This window comes from Apus apus, chromosome 5 (genome assembly GCF_020740795.1).
Source record: "Apus apus isolate bApuApu2 chromosome 5, bApuApu2.pri.cur, whole genome shotgun sequence".
NCBI classification, from domain to species: domain Eukaryota; kingdom Metazoa; phylum Chordata; class Aves; order Apodiformes; family Apodidae; genus Apus; species Apus apus.
Genome location: NC_067286.1, coordinates 884,684 through 899,117, shown reverse-complemented (window position 1 = coordinate 899,117; position 14,434 = coordinate 884,684). Strand labels below are relative to the sequence as shown.

Sequence of the window (14,434 nt, the reverse complement as noted above, 5' to 3'; positions counted from 1 at the left end):
ACTGACACAATTTCCTAAAAAAAATCTCTAACAATAACTGATGTTCCTTTGGACAAGTCTAGCAAGGAACAGCACGCATTCAACCAGGGAGCACTTTGGAAAGAGTTGAGTGAAGTGTTTTTTCTCCTGCAGGTTGCCGAGGGGAAGGGAGAAGGGCCTGGTGGGTCTCAGACCCTCAGGGGGCCCTGTGCAGCAGCAGTGCTTTGCAGGGAGCAAGCAAAAACCCAAGTTTAGACCAAGGGATGAGAAAGGTTATAGTGGTTTGGGGTAGACAGGGAAGGAAATTCAGTGTGTCCTGAAGAAAGGGTGTGTAGCCAGCCTGCAGCTCCACGCCATGTCTACTGGGGACCCAGCTGAGGCTTGGCCAGGGACAGGTATCCTGCCCATCCCATGTGGAGACATTTGAAACCCCAGGGTAGAAAAGAGATGTTTTTGTACTGGAAAGGAAAGGTGCTTTTTCAAACTTGAAAGCAGAGACTCAGCAGTTCCAGCAGAGGAGGGTCTCTATGAACTGATAATATCAGCTTGATGGCTCTGAGCTCAGTTGCTTTTCCCCTGAGAATGTGGTTAAATGGGGCTGTGGGTGTGTCAGGGTTCCCTTACTGCTGGCTGCCTGGTTTCCTGACTTCGCTCTCTGCAATGGACAATGCCTTATAAATGCCTAGATTTTGTATTGCTTATACTCTGCCTCATTTTTTGTTGAGATGAAAAAATTCACTTAACTCACTCATCTCTTCTCAATTTGATTGTATTCAGAACTGTGTCCAGCAGGCAGTACTACAAGGCTGCAGAGCCTTGGCCGTGTTACTGCAAGGGTCAGGCCACTGTCCTACCTGCTGTGTTGTGGGGTCATTATTTTTTTTCTCACTGTGTCAACCTTTGAGTGTTCTTTCCAAGCTGTGACTTCCAAGGCACAGCAGGAGCTGAGGGTCTTCTACAGCAGTGCTGAAGAGCTGTTTAGACAGGGAGAACAGATATGAAATTCCTTAATCTGGACCAGGAACAGAGGGGTTAATATGTGTAGTGGCCGGAAGGCTCTACACAGAGCTTAAAATAACCAAGATCAGGATAATTTGGCTTTAAAAACCATCTGGGGCTTGATTCAGTGCTCATTAAAATTCATAGTAGCCTTATGATTGGCTTCTGGAAGAATTAAGCAGTGTTACACTTTATAATGAGTACTTTGGGCCTTGTCCAGGAAAGTACATAAATGCATACAACAATGTTAGAAATTAACTTCTTTCCTGTAACATCCAGCATAGAATAAGAATCTTTCCAGCACTTGTGGAAGTCAGTGGAAAACTCTGGTTTCAAGGGACTTTGGATTGTATCCCAGGAACAGATGTTACAGTTGACTCTGGAAAGAAGTCTCTCTGGGCAAGTCATCTCTGAGCTGTTCATGCTACAGCAAGCTGTCCAGTTAGTGTGCACACATAATTAATTTGCAGAAATCTGAGCTCCTGTGTACTGAAAGGTGTGGAAAATCAGGTTGCAAACCTAGATGCTGTTCTGGAATATCTGGGCCATCAAACACAGAAAGCATGCTGTGTTTCTTTCATTAGCAACCTCAATGTCTAAAGCAATGTCACAAGTAGTTTAGATCTTGCCCCACCTCATCAACCATGGGTGATGATAGCAGACAAGATGCTCCTGTCTGAGACTGCTATTGAGGAAGCTGCCTGATTTCTGACACTTTATTATAAAATATGCACTGTTTGCTGTTAACAGCAAAGAAAATACTGCTTCTGCTTCTTGCTTCCTGATCAGGAATTTGCAAAGCTCTCTGGACTTCTCTGTTCTCTTCCAAGTTCTAAATATGTTCTCCCTGAGCTACTGCAGAATAGCAGCCTGAGTGACGTAAAGCTGAGCCAGTCACTTATTTAAAGAATGTTGCCATTTATTTCTGTGTCATTTAAAGGTGTGTTTTTCAAGCAGCCTCTTAGAACTCAGGTCAGCTAAACTGCCTGACTACTTCTAATTTGTGGTCTGTGATCGCCTTCATAATGGGTTGTGGCTATTCTTGGACTGAGGATGTTATTTGTTGAAGGAAATAAAAGAATTTTGCAGATAACTACCCAAGTGTTTCTGTAGGGAATCTATTTCAGCACTTGGGCACAGCTGTTAGCCACGCTTTCGGTTTTCATCAAAGGTCTGAAGAACAAAACAAGAAAATGCTCATTTGGAGTCATAATAAGCATTTGTTTTTAAAGGTCACATGGAAATGTTACAAATGGAACTAAGTACTTTTTAAAATTTATTTATTTGAACATGTTTGTCTGAATTCATTTATTTATAGAATTTATTTGGCACTCCCTAGAGCACACAAAATGTGTTTTTTAATTAGTAGTTTGATGAATTATGATTAGTAGAAGGTAACCATGATTTTTTAACTTTTATTATGACATTTTGGAATCTCCAGATCTGCAAAACAGGAGACATTCCATTTCATTTACAGCTAAAATGGCTATGTCTGATGTTGCTCTTTTCTTTGATTGTTATTGTTATTCAGAATCTGCATATTTCCAGTAATTTTATATATATATATATATATATATCTTGAAGAGGATTCTGGTTCAGTTGTTGCACTGTGGTTTCACTCCTTAGAGCAGCCAGCAGGATGTAGACCTGTTCCAAAGGAGGGCATTAGTTATGATTGCAGCCAAACACCAGCAGGTCCATGTGGCTGGGTAGGCTGTATGCCTGGCTGCACTTTGGACTCCATTAATCATGGTATGAATCATGGGGTTGGTAGAAAAAGGTTCTTCCAACATCAGAAGCAGCTGGTATGTTTCCGTCCTCTGTAACACACGCAGCCCGACGGGGTGCACGTTTTATTTTCTTACTCTGAACTCTGGCAGCATGAATAGTCTCACAAATGTTTGGGGCAGTTTTGAATTTTGTTTTTAATGGGAAAAAATACGGTTGGAAGTTTTAGAGCGTGTTCACCAGGCTGTGTTCTGCTGCAAACGTGCCCCAGAGCAACCAGCCTCTCCTACTGTTTTGTGCCGGTGTTTAGGCTACTGCCCATTGCAGCCTGAACCCAGCCTGGAGGAGAGGGCTGACAATAAAGAAAGTAAAAGGCCTCTAACAACTGGCAGGAAAGACCAAAAATCACTCTTAGGGGAGGCAGCAATTAACAACTTTGTCCTCTGTTGTAGCGGTTAGTACACAAGCAAGGGATGTCACAGCTAACATTTTTCTACACTACATAAATAAACCTAAGTGGTGATAATAACCATTTAATCCTTTGCAACCCATCCCGTGGACTCCAGTGCATCCACAGCTCCTGGAGTTAAGGGAAACTGAGGGTACAGGATTTTGATGTGGTTGTTTCAGTGGCAAAACAAGAAGGCCCAGTTCCGGCAGTGCAGGTCACTGGCTTCTGGGTTGTGGTGGGGTGGCTGAACTTATTTGCCAGGCTGCTGAAACAAGCAGAGTTTGAAAATAAATTAAATATTAAAAAGCCTGAGCAAATTTAACCCTTCACCTACTTCCTATTTCCAGTAGAACCAAAAGCTTTCTGATGCAAGTAGCTGCATAGATTATCTGGGTGGCACAGCCTGCAGCTGTGTGGTTGAACCAGCACAGTGAGGAGAAATGAGCTGCAGAATGAGTGTGAGGGAGCAGGGAGAGGAAAGCCAACCCTCAGTCCAGCCTCAGCAGCTGGAAGGGGTTGAGGTGCATTTTGGATGCTTTTCCCCTCTTCTCTCCCTCAGATTCCCTCCAAACAGCTGCGCTCTGTCTCTGCCAGAGCTGTGAGGCCCTGGAACAGGCTGCCCAGAGAGGCACCATCCCTGGAGGTGTTCAAAAAGTGGGTGGACGTGGTGTTTCAGGGGATGGTTTAGCGGTTAGGGGTTGTAGAGTGGATGGTTGGACTTGATGATCTTGAAGGTCTTTTCCAACCTTGATGAGTCTATGATTCCCCCAGAATCATAAGATTCTCTTGTATCTTATAATAAGCTCCCCTTGTACCAGGTACTCTGAAGCACCCTCTGCACTTGTTGGGTGGCTGCTGCTGGGAGGGTGACGTGACACCCATGCCCTGGCACAGTAACAGTGCAGCTCTCTGGGGTGGGCTGCATGCACAGAGCTGCTGAGGGCTGTGCTCCCTGCCAGGGCAGGTGTTCCCTGCCTCCAGAAGGCAGCAAGTGGGATGGGAGCTTCCTGCACTGCTCAGAGCCACCTGGCTGGATTTTGATAAGCATACGCTCCAGCCCCCAAATTATTCCAGGCTCTTGAGCCTTGGGTTTGAACATACCCAGAGGTAGAGGGTGACTAATAACAGCAAATGGTGTTTGGCTTTTCCTGCCGTTATTTTAGCCATTAGGAATTCTCTCAATGCTGGTTAATACTTTTGCAATAGCTGACTGACCTAGTTATTGAGAACAGAAGCTGCAGTCTGTATTCCTCTGGTGTCAGCCAGGGATTTCACTCTGCGTTTCTGGAGCATCTTGAAGAATTGCAGCACGCTCAGAAAAACAACAGATTAAGCTGCCTCTGTTCTGTGGGAGTTAAGCTTTGCCACAATCATTTTACCAGTGTGCAAAATGACCTTCCCAAGGTGAGCTGGAGAATATAAGGAAGGCTACACTGGCTTTCTGCACTGATCATCCTGACTTGTGGGAAGCAGCAGATACACCTTTAGTAGAGGAGGGCACAGACTTGTCTGGTGGAACGTGACATTACTTCTATTATAACCTAATACGTCTGTGAATTTTTGCAAGTAAAAGATCTGGAAGAAGTGTGAGATGGCTGTGATCCAAGCTGTATTGATATTATCTGCAGGGAATGTCTACCAAGCCGCAGGAATTTAACCAGTAGCAAAACAGCATGTGTTGTGTGCAGGTTATCCTTTTGAGTTTTAGCTTTTACTTCTCATCAGAGTAGGAGCTAAATTTTTGAAAGGGAGTCTGCTGGTTTTTTACCCTCTTTAAGCTTATTCTGCTTTCTTGCCTATGCTCCCAGCTCTGGCTGCTCCAGCCTGGTGTTCTCAGGCTGACAGAACTTGCAGGTCCCTGTGCTGCTTCCTTGCTGGCCATGCTTTGCTCCACCATTGGAGTTGCCTGGCCCAGGAGAGCCTCTCTGTGTTTCTGCCCTAGTGCTGGTCAGAGCCTGAAGCAGCACGAATTTGCTTCTTTCAGGTGCCCTAGTGTCTGTTGTATTTGGTGGTGGGCATGTGGTGAAGAGGGATTCCAAGCACCACCCTGCCCTGCCGGGCTTGAGCACAGGGCTGTGTCCTGCTCTGGAACTCCATGCAGTGCCCTGGCAGAGGACATGAACTTGCTAGACCAACTTCCAGTTCAGTTTTGGTGCATTTGTTGTTTTCCCAAACAAATGGAAGCTGGATTAGACCATAAACCTCAGAGACACTTAACAAGCACACTGAAGGAGCTCATGCAGTGGGAGTGCAGATAGGCTGTGTCCTGTTGGGGTCTCCAGGACACTGTCTTCCTCATGTCAGCCATGCATAGTAAGCAGGGGGGTAACCCTGACACTAGAGCAAGCAATCCAGACAGTGCTCTCTTGACATTTGCCCACCTCAGAATGCAGTAGCCTTGGGCAGAGGTACCTAAACTGTAAGCACTTATTTAAAGCGAAACTGCCTCTGGATCTCTCCCTCCTTATCTCTGGCTAATGTCATGTGTTGATTATGAGACTTGCAGACTTGATTCTTATCTTGTGCTTCCTCCCACCAGTTGATGCTGATGCTTTGTGAATTTGCAACACACCCTTTCTCCCAGTGACCCCTTTGTCCCAGTTGTTGGCATATTTTTTCAGTTCCCTGGCCAGCTTACTCTGGATTCCAAGAGCCAGGAAAGAGAAGAGGAACCACACTTCTTTGATGGAAGTGCATTTGTGCCTCCTGGCAAATCCCAGAGCTCAGAGGAGCCCTGCAAGAAGATCTAGCTCTGAACCACAGCCTAGCTCCATGGCTGGAATAGCTGGGATTTCCTGAATGCTCAAGATTTACTGTGCCTTGGTATTAGGCTTCTCCTGGAAGCTTTGCTGAAGCAGGATAAATTTTTCTTAACAGCTTGCCCAGTTCCCACAAGCTCCAAACAGGAGGCCAAGTATGTTTCTCCTGGCTGAGATAGAACAAATACTTCATATACGGTAAAACTGGCCTTGGTGTCTCTAACGTGTTTTTTATTTGAGGTGCCCAGTCTTGCCTGTTGGAACAGTAAAATGTTGAAAAAAATGTTTTCTTTCACAAAAAATTCTGCTCCAGTAGAGATGAAATGGGCTGAAATGGAATCTATTGCAGCTGCAGTGAGAACATGAGGTACTGGTGCTTCCCCATGAGGTACTGGTGCTTCCCTGATATGGTGATGTGGACAGGCCGTGTGAGAAATGAGGCAAGACCAGCAATTTTGATCTGAAAATTGCTACACTTTGTGTCTGGGGAGGGGACATGGAGTAAGGAATGGCCTTTGCTGTGCAGAGCAATGGGGCACTTAATCTGTGCACCTGTAGCACTCCTTGCCTGGCAGTCGTGGCAGCCACAGCCAGGACCTGGATGAGCAACTGCAGAAGGAGTGGGGTGTGTATGTGTGTGTTTGTATAAATGTGTGACTATAATTATTTATATTGTGCAATTCTCTAGGTAAGAAGGGAGCAGTGGGCAAGGAAGGAGCAGTGAAGTGTTTAGGGACAATTGCTAAAGGGGAAGGTTAGAAATGCATCATTTTTGCTGAGGAATTTTTCTTTGAAGTATGTAGGATTGCTGGGACCAGACTTGTGAATAGAAAGACTGCGAAGTGTCCTAATTTTTCATTAAGATTGTAGGCAGCAGAGGTTCACACCAACTCAAAGCTGCCTTGGATTCATCTAAGCTTGTGTCTTGACAAGTAAAATCAGGCTCATCCATTTATAAAGAGCTAGTGTCTTGTTCTAGAAGACTGTCCTAGCATGTAAGCCCATGAAATATAATAGTTATGCAAATCTGAAGCCAGTTCCAAGCCTAGGTGACTCCTGGTGGAATATACATGGCGTTTCTTTGTGACTCTCCCAAAGCTCTTAGTGTGTAGATGACTCCTCACCCACTGGCACAGCAGCAAAGCAGAGATTCCACAGATGACAAGGGCAGTTTGCACCCACTGTCGCCTTTCCTCCACACCTAGCAGGGTAATGCTGTTTCCTCACCTCTCACCTTCCACTGCTCTGCTTCTGCCTTGCAAGTCCCAGTCTTTTGGAGGAAGAATGCTGTCCCGCTCTTGGTTGTAGTTTGCTGATTACTACTAACACGAACTTTTTGGTTTTGGATGCCATGTGTGTGCGGGGCCTGCCCTGCAGGAGGAGAGAGGCTAATTCCCCAGACAGAAAGGAACCTGGCTAACTTTATTTTCTACACCCTAGGGACGCTGCTGTGAGGTAACAGGCAGGAAATCTCAGGCTCTGGCAGGCAAGGACCTGCAGCGCAATGTGCAGGTGGTGACTGCACTTTCAGGAAGCAGCCCTCTACAACTTAGCTGGCAGGTCTGGAAGTGAGGGTTATGAACCTGAGACCATCAGCTGCAATGCAAAGATTTCCTTTACGTTCTCTATACGAACACCAGTTCTGTTCCTTCTCTGTGATATTTGTGTAGATCTCGTGCATGCCAAGTGGATCTGTGACTCTGGCTGTTGTGCAGAGATCAACCCAGGCTAGCTAGGTGGGGTGAGTAGGTAGGAAGGAAAATGGGAATGGGGGAGTATGGCTAAAAGGTCACTGGGCTGTCCTACCTCTGCTGGACAAGCCACTCCCAGCAGAAATTATGACAGCTTAATAATTATTTGTAGCATGTCATTTACTTATTTTAAGGGTGGCTCAACAAAACCAATGTCAAATAATAATCATGGGGGCGGATTTTTTAAGGCTTTTATCTCTGCTTTTTGGACTTTAAAAATACCTTGGGGTTAATCTGGCATTGTTAGTGGTTGGGAGAGGCCAAGAATCATCTTTACTTGCAGCAGCTGATGTGTTTGCTGACACAACCTCTGACCTGTCCTGGGCTGCAATCCCCAAAGTGTCCTCTTAGGATGTCGCCTCCCACCTATGATCATCCACTGCCACTGAGCAGTGATGGAGCTGCTGTCCTACTGAATCACAGGTCGCTTGTGGAAATGTGGCTTGCCAGGAGCCAGGAAACCCTGAGGCAGGGCACAGGCAGCCCAACAGGATTACAGGGTGATCCCAGACTCCAGACCTGGCAGCACTGACTCATGCCCAGCGACAGGGAAAAAGTAAAAGCGCCAGGTCATGTGCTGCTCATCTGCAATGCAAATACATTGGTGGATTCGTCTGTAGCCAGCCATATAGCCAACAAGCAAAGCTTTCCTGCCAGGAATGACAAGGAACTGGTGGCAGGTCCTGAAATCTGCAGCCAGGCGACACAGGCAGAGATGTCGGGATTCGTTAGAAACGGCAGCAGCACGAGCCCTGAGGCTGTGGAGAGAGAAGAGCTAACGAGCAAGTCAGAGCTTTAATAGGTCAGCAGTGGAGTAGGGGGGTGGGTAAAGAGGGTGGAGAGAATGGGAAATGATCTCCCCAAGGTTCCTGCCTGAGACCCAGCAAACCTTGGTGCCCAGGTGTGACTCTGAGCTCTTTCTCTCATCCCCTCTAGGGACCAACCGGAGGAGACAGTGAGGAGAAGGCAACATGGTCCCAAGAGGCTCTGCTGCCGGCGTGTGTCATTTTCCTTGGAGCAAGAACCTGAGGCTTCTCTGTGTCCCATCTCCTACCACACCCTGAAATCAAACTCGGCAGCTTAGGTGAACCAGGCACTGTACAAACATGTCAGACTTGCCTCCACCCCTTTTCCTTCTCCCGCTTTCTGCTGCCGTGTTCCTCTCTCAAGTGTATCGGCGTGTCCGTGGATTAGGGCGGCAGAGCATTCCCACCTCACCTCTGGTCACAGAGCCATGAGGAGCCAGGGGTAAGCTCCCTCCTGCAGCTTTGGGGCTCTGAATTGACCTGCCTGCTCTTGAGCCCTAACAGCTCCATCCTGATGGCTGCTGTTCTGTGCGGTTTGTTTCCCCTGTTTACAGAGGACTTGGTTTGTCAGTTTGAACTAACGTCTCCGCTCCCCAGTGGCTCTGCTGCTGCAGCTTAACCCGTTCTCTGCGGAGCTCAGCTGTGCCACTGCCCTGGATCAGCATCATTATCACAGAGGCGTTGGCAGTGCCAGCCTGGGGCAAAGTGAGGGGGGAACAGTTCCAGGGGTCATACCATTTTTTTCTCTCAAGGGATGGTTCTGGAAGGGAAGAAAATCAGAGAGCTGGATTCCTTTGGGAAGGAGTTTACTTCGGCTTTACTCCTATAGCCCAGCAACATCATCCTCCAATGGGCTTCGCTGCATGACAGTGGGAGAGTTCCCCTCCAGACCCTTCTTTCTCCATTCATGTGGAATTGTCCTCTACCAGCATCGTTGCAGCAGGACTGCCAGTAAGATCTTCCTTTTTCTTTCCAGTGTCTTTTAGGTGGGCCAGCCTATGGGTCAGTAGTGCCTGGGGTCTAGTAGTTTACCCTGTTGACAGTCAGGATAAGGGGGAATGTGGAGATGAAAATGCATTGTTGAATCTTGCAGGGTGATGCTCTGAAAACATTGGGGTGAAGAAAGGGTTAAAAATTACTCTGGGTGATGCTTGAGAAAGCAGACAGCATGTCAGGAGCATGCATGCTCCTTGCCTTTCTGCAAGACACAGCAATACCTCCTCTTAGTCTGCTGTATCTTCAAGGACCCTCACCACCTCTTTGGAAGAGGTCTAATTGGCTCTGTGTCTGTGATCCTGACCTCCTGGCTGCTGTGCTGGCCAAGATCCTTTCAGCACACCCCCTGAACCCAGGCTGGAGTACTTGTCTGTGGATGTGTGCCTGAGTGTATTTTGGCTATCTGAAAGCTGGTTAATCTCCTCCTATTCAAGCTACACTCTACAATATCATTGGGTATTTGTACTTAATTATTTTTGCTATTACCAGCATAGACAGCTGGGTATTTACAGCTGCAGAAAACAGCCCTGTCCGGTAATGTTGATTTGTTTGCTTTCTTCTTTGCCAGGACATTACTGCCTTAATTTATTTGGGGACAGAGTACTGAAAAAAACAGAAGAGAAGTTTTGTGGCTGGTGAGTGCAAGTTCTCAGGGGAGCCTGGGGGATGTCCATAGAGTAAGAGATTTGCTGTGTCTTCCTCTACTTTTCTGAGTTTTGTGCTTGTTTAAAACCCAGCTCATCCCCTACACAGCTGCTGGGGTAGGGAATGCTGCTGCATGGTGCTCCCTCAAGCCCTGTCCCACTGAAAAGTCTCATTCTTGATGGTGTGATGCAACTCTATTAATTTTAATATTTTGCACTGCCTTGGTATGTACATCCTGTGTGCTAAGTGTGAGCAACGGTGTGTGTATCTAGTAGCAGAGCTGATCAAACAGCAGGAAAATCTATCAGCAAATAGTTTGCTGGATTAGTAACGGTGTCTGGTCCCCGTACGGGGGTTGTTTCTGTCTAGGTGTGTGTGAGTATGTCTGTACCTGGAAAGAATATCCTTGGTCCTGCTGCCAAGGCTTGCAAAAGTGAGACACTTAACATGACAATAGAGGTGCCACAGTGAAGGTTCATCACATTGAGCTTCACATCATTCTGCACGTGTACAAGGCATCAGATCTGGCATTAGTAAGAGCAGCTGAAGTCTCACCAGAATGTCGTGCTGCTCAGCACCAATAGCTGGAGAGTGCACAGCAAACTTCTGGATCTTGCCAAGGGAGGCTCTGGATTAGGGGACCAGTTTCTTGTCTGTTGTACTAACCCTGCTCCTGCACCTGTCTCGTCAGCTTCTAAGCTACAACTGTGTAGGGTCCATGCAGTGAGATACAGAACCAGGCCTTGGCTGATACAGCTCTTGTTTTTAATGAATTTCTCAGAATGGTTTCTAAAGTTGCAGAGGGATTACCATGTGGCTTGAAGAGCAATGCACTGAGATTTGGTCATTGTCATGATGGTGTTTTGAGACTCATCTTCCATTTGTCTGTTGTAAGAGAGCAATGTGAATGTAGGGTGGCAACAGACTTAAAGGCTCAGATCTATTTACCTCAAAAAAAAATAATCTCAGGAAATTACATTCACCCTAGGGCTGAAGCATTTGAACTTGTAGTGTTAGTAATTGGATTATTTTGTAATTAATAGATGAACAGAATGGAGCTGTAGACAATAACATTTATCTTGTGTTAGGAGTGCACCTCAGGTTTTAATGTATGGAATGCTGTGTGAACATCCATGCTCATGGTGTGTGTTTTTCATTTCTGAACAGAGTAACTGATACTCCCGAGGAGAAGACTTGTCTGTTGTGATTTAAATTTCCACACTGGTGTTGGCAGTAGTGAGTTGGAAGGCACTGAGAGCCAGCCAGGTTGTGGGGTATAAGCCTGTCTGTCTCCTCTGTGTTTTGGGGCTCACTGCGTAAGGTGCAGGTTTCCCAGAGTTATCCCATGGGGATGACACAAGTGAGCTGCCTTGCAGGCTGTTGACAGCAATTAAATATGTATGTGTCTCACTTTGGGAGAACGTGATGATCATAAATAGGGATTGAGATTATTTAGGGTTTTTTGGAACGAAGTTTCACTCTTGCATCTTTACACCAGTGGGTGGTCTGGAGAGTCACTGTGGTGTCTCTGGTAGCCCTTTGCTGTGCTGCTGGAGGGAGGAGTGGGATCCAGGAGGTGTGTGATGGCCAGCGCCTCTGCTGGGACAGGTCTGCTAGCAAGCAGTCAGCCGTGCTTACCGAACGTGTGCCTCTTGCTGGACTCCTGCCCCTGCTTCCCAAAATCCAGGTCTCTCCCTAGACATTTGCATCACAGAGCTGCAGCTTCCCTCTCCTAACCCAGAGGAGCTGGACCTGAGAGGTGGCACAGGGGAGCACAGTGAGGTCACGGCAGAGCCACAGGACGTCGCTCCCGGGGTCTGGAAGTGCTGTGTGTGGAGCAGCCTGTTCCCAGATGCAGCCCCGTGCCTTGGCTCCTTCCTGTGTCAGGGCAGCTGGCACACCAGATGTGGCCCCTTGCTCTTGTCCCAGAATAACCTCCTATCTGACGTGTAAGACGCTGCTGCTCACGTGAGTTTTTGAAGACAGAAACTTGACCGGTTTTGTTCTAATCTTGGTAGTATTTTTATGCTCATTTTGGGTGGATTTGTCATGCAAGACAGAGGAGGGTGAAGCCCCATATCCCACCCTGTCTTGAGGCTCTTCAGTATTCTGGATTAACAGCAAAATGCGACCACTACCCTGATGCCTCCTTTGGGCAGGGTAATGTCAGCAAACCCATCTGAAACCATACAGCTACTCTCTGGACATGGCACAATGACGTGTGCAAGTGTAAGGCAGGTGTCAAGAGAGATGCAGTGCTCCATGGTTTTGTACATCCAGAGCAGGACACAGCTGTGGAAAAAGGGTCATAGTTGTTACAGTGGCTTATGCCTTAGCCTTTCAACCTGCAGCACCCATCCTGCTAGCTTTGGGTGAAGAGGATGCCATGAGTCGCAGCCTTCTCTTGGTGCTGCAGCGGAATTTGCTCACTGTAACTTCTGACAAAGCAAACACAGATGGGAAAAGGCTAATCTTATAATGAGAGCATTGGATTGCAATTAAGTGTGATTTCTGTCTGTGCTGCTGGTTTCTGTCGTGGTGTCTAGACCTACGTGCTGGTGTCAAGATCAAACATGTGGTCAGAGCATGTCTTGGCTCCCACTGGTGCTCTGCACCCATGTTTTCTCTCCATGGAAGCCAGGGGGTGTTTGGCCTGGATCTGGCCTTGATACGAAGTTAAAGAGCAGCCAGGAGACACACCTGGAAGCTCTTGTAGGTTTGCTAATCTAGACGTAGCTGGGAAGAAACCAAGCTAGTCATTTTTTTTTCTGTCTCGCCTGCAAATGAGGATAATAGTTCCTTTTCCTTACCTTTTGTCTGTTTAGATGAAACCTCTGGAGGGTGGGGCCTTACTTCAAGGGCTGGCACAATGGGACAGTGACTTTAGCTGGGATTTCTAGGGCACTATAAAGAGTGGAAAACTTTATTATTTGTCAAGAAAAAAAGCCCATTAGCATTTGGGACATGCCCATACACATTTCAGAAAGTTCACAAGGTCTTTTCTTTGCAAGTGCTATTATGTGTCTCGGGATGAATTTGTTCTAGTATAGCTAAAACACACCTAGCATTATGTCACTGAGCAGTGTCCAAAACAAGCACAGCAAACAGGCGTTCACTGGTTCCAGGTTTTAATCCTAATTTATGAGCAAGCAAATGGAGCAGGAGAGAAAGAGGCAGAACTGTAGCCTTTAGAACCTGTTCAGTGGAGCCAGGGCAAAAAACATCAAGCACTTCTGTTGTTTTTCTCATTTGTCAAAAGTAAACCCATCAATATAACAAGTATGTCTCTCCCTAAGTTTATTTCTAATGGAATGTTAATCTGTGTGCTGCTGTGTGTTTGGGCAGGATTTAGAGCATGACAGCAGTTTGCTGTGCTGCTAGTTTGCTGCAACACCTTGCTTGGCTGGTGAGGGAGAGGAGACTGGAAGGAAAGGACTTGAAATAGGGGAGCGTGAACACAGCAGCAAATATCCACTCTTCCTTTGGGGGCAGGTGGTGGAGAAAGTACCTAAATATTTTAAAAACTAGAATTGCAGACAAATGCAGAAGGTGTCATCACAAGAACGCTCTGTGCTCTTAAATCCCATTTCAGACTATTTTGCTTTTCATTCCCTCTTTTGCTCACCCTTTGTTGTCATTTCTTGCTGCGAGAAGTCACATTTAGATTTGTAAGCTCCTCAGGGAAGTAACCTGTCATTTTTTTCTTCCTCTGCAAAATGCTATGAACGTTTATGGCTTGTTATAAATAACAATCATGTCAGAAACATCAGGAGAGCAAACGTGAGGATTCCAGAAGGTATGGAATGCAGTAAAATACCAAGTGTGCATATTCACACATACATATATGCAGGAGCACATGCGTGTATGCATACAGCATGCATTGATAATGGCCTGTTTAATTAGCCCTGCATTTGAAATGTGCTACATGAGAGTGACCTGCACAGCAGAGTATGGAAATAGGGCTTTCCTTTTGACTGGTGTGTTCTCTGGAATCTTCTTCATCTTCCTACTCCAAGCTCAACCTGCATATTGCAATTCCTCGGGTCCTGTAGGAAGAGTTCTACTCCTTCCCCTGTCCTCTTGTAGCTGGCCAGAGGAGTTTGGCGTATCAGCTGAAGGAGGGCTTAGAAATGATGGGAATTCCTCTCTCCAGCCCAGGGACCAGGCGTTATCTCTGGGCGGGAGGAATGTAGCAAGTCGCGTCCCGATCTGCGGTGGCAGAGAGCACTGCTGGGTGAGTTGGGTTGCTGCAGCCAGGAGGGGGAGGGAAAGCTTATTTGTAACTGGAAGCCACAAGCCGGGCTGAAGGAGCTCTCTGCT

The 14,434-nt window shown here is 46.7% G+C and overlaps 1 protein-coding gene across 5 annotated transcripts in view; it reads left to right on the top strand.

Annotated features, from left to right (window-relative positions):
- The window catches only part of PAK6 (p21 (RAC1) activated kinase 6), a 39,337-nt gene that overhangs the window by 3,580 nt on the left and 21,323 nt on the right, over positions 1-14,434 (top strand). For 3 of the 5 annotated variants that reach the window (XM_051622187.1, XM_051622186.1, XM_051622182.1), the window contains exons 2-3: positions 8,604-9,424; positions 10,038-10,104. The gene's annotated coding sequence lies outside the window, so the exon portion shown is untranslated. The remainder of the gene's footprint in view (positions 1-8,603; positions 9,425-10,037; positions 10,105-14,434) is intronic. The other 2 variants (XM_051622184.1, XM_051622183.1) reach the window with 2 other exon arrangements.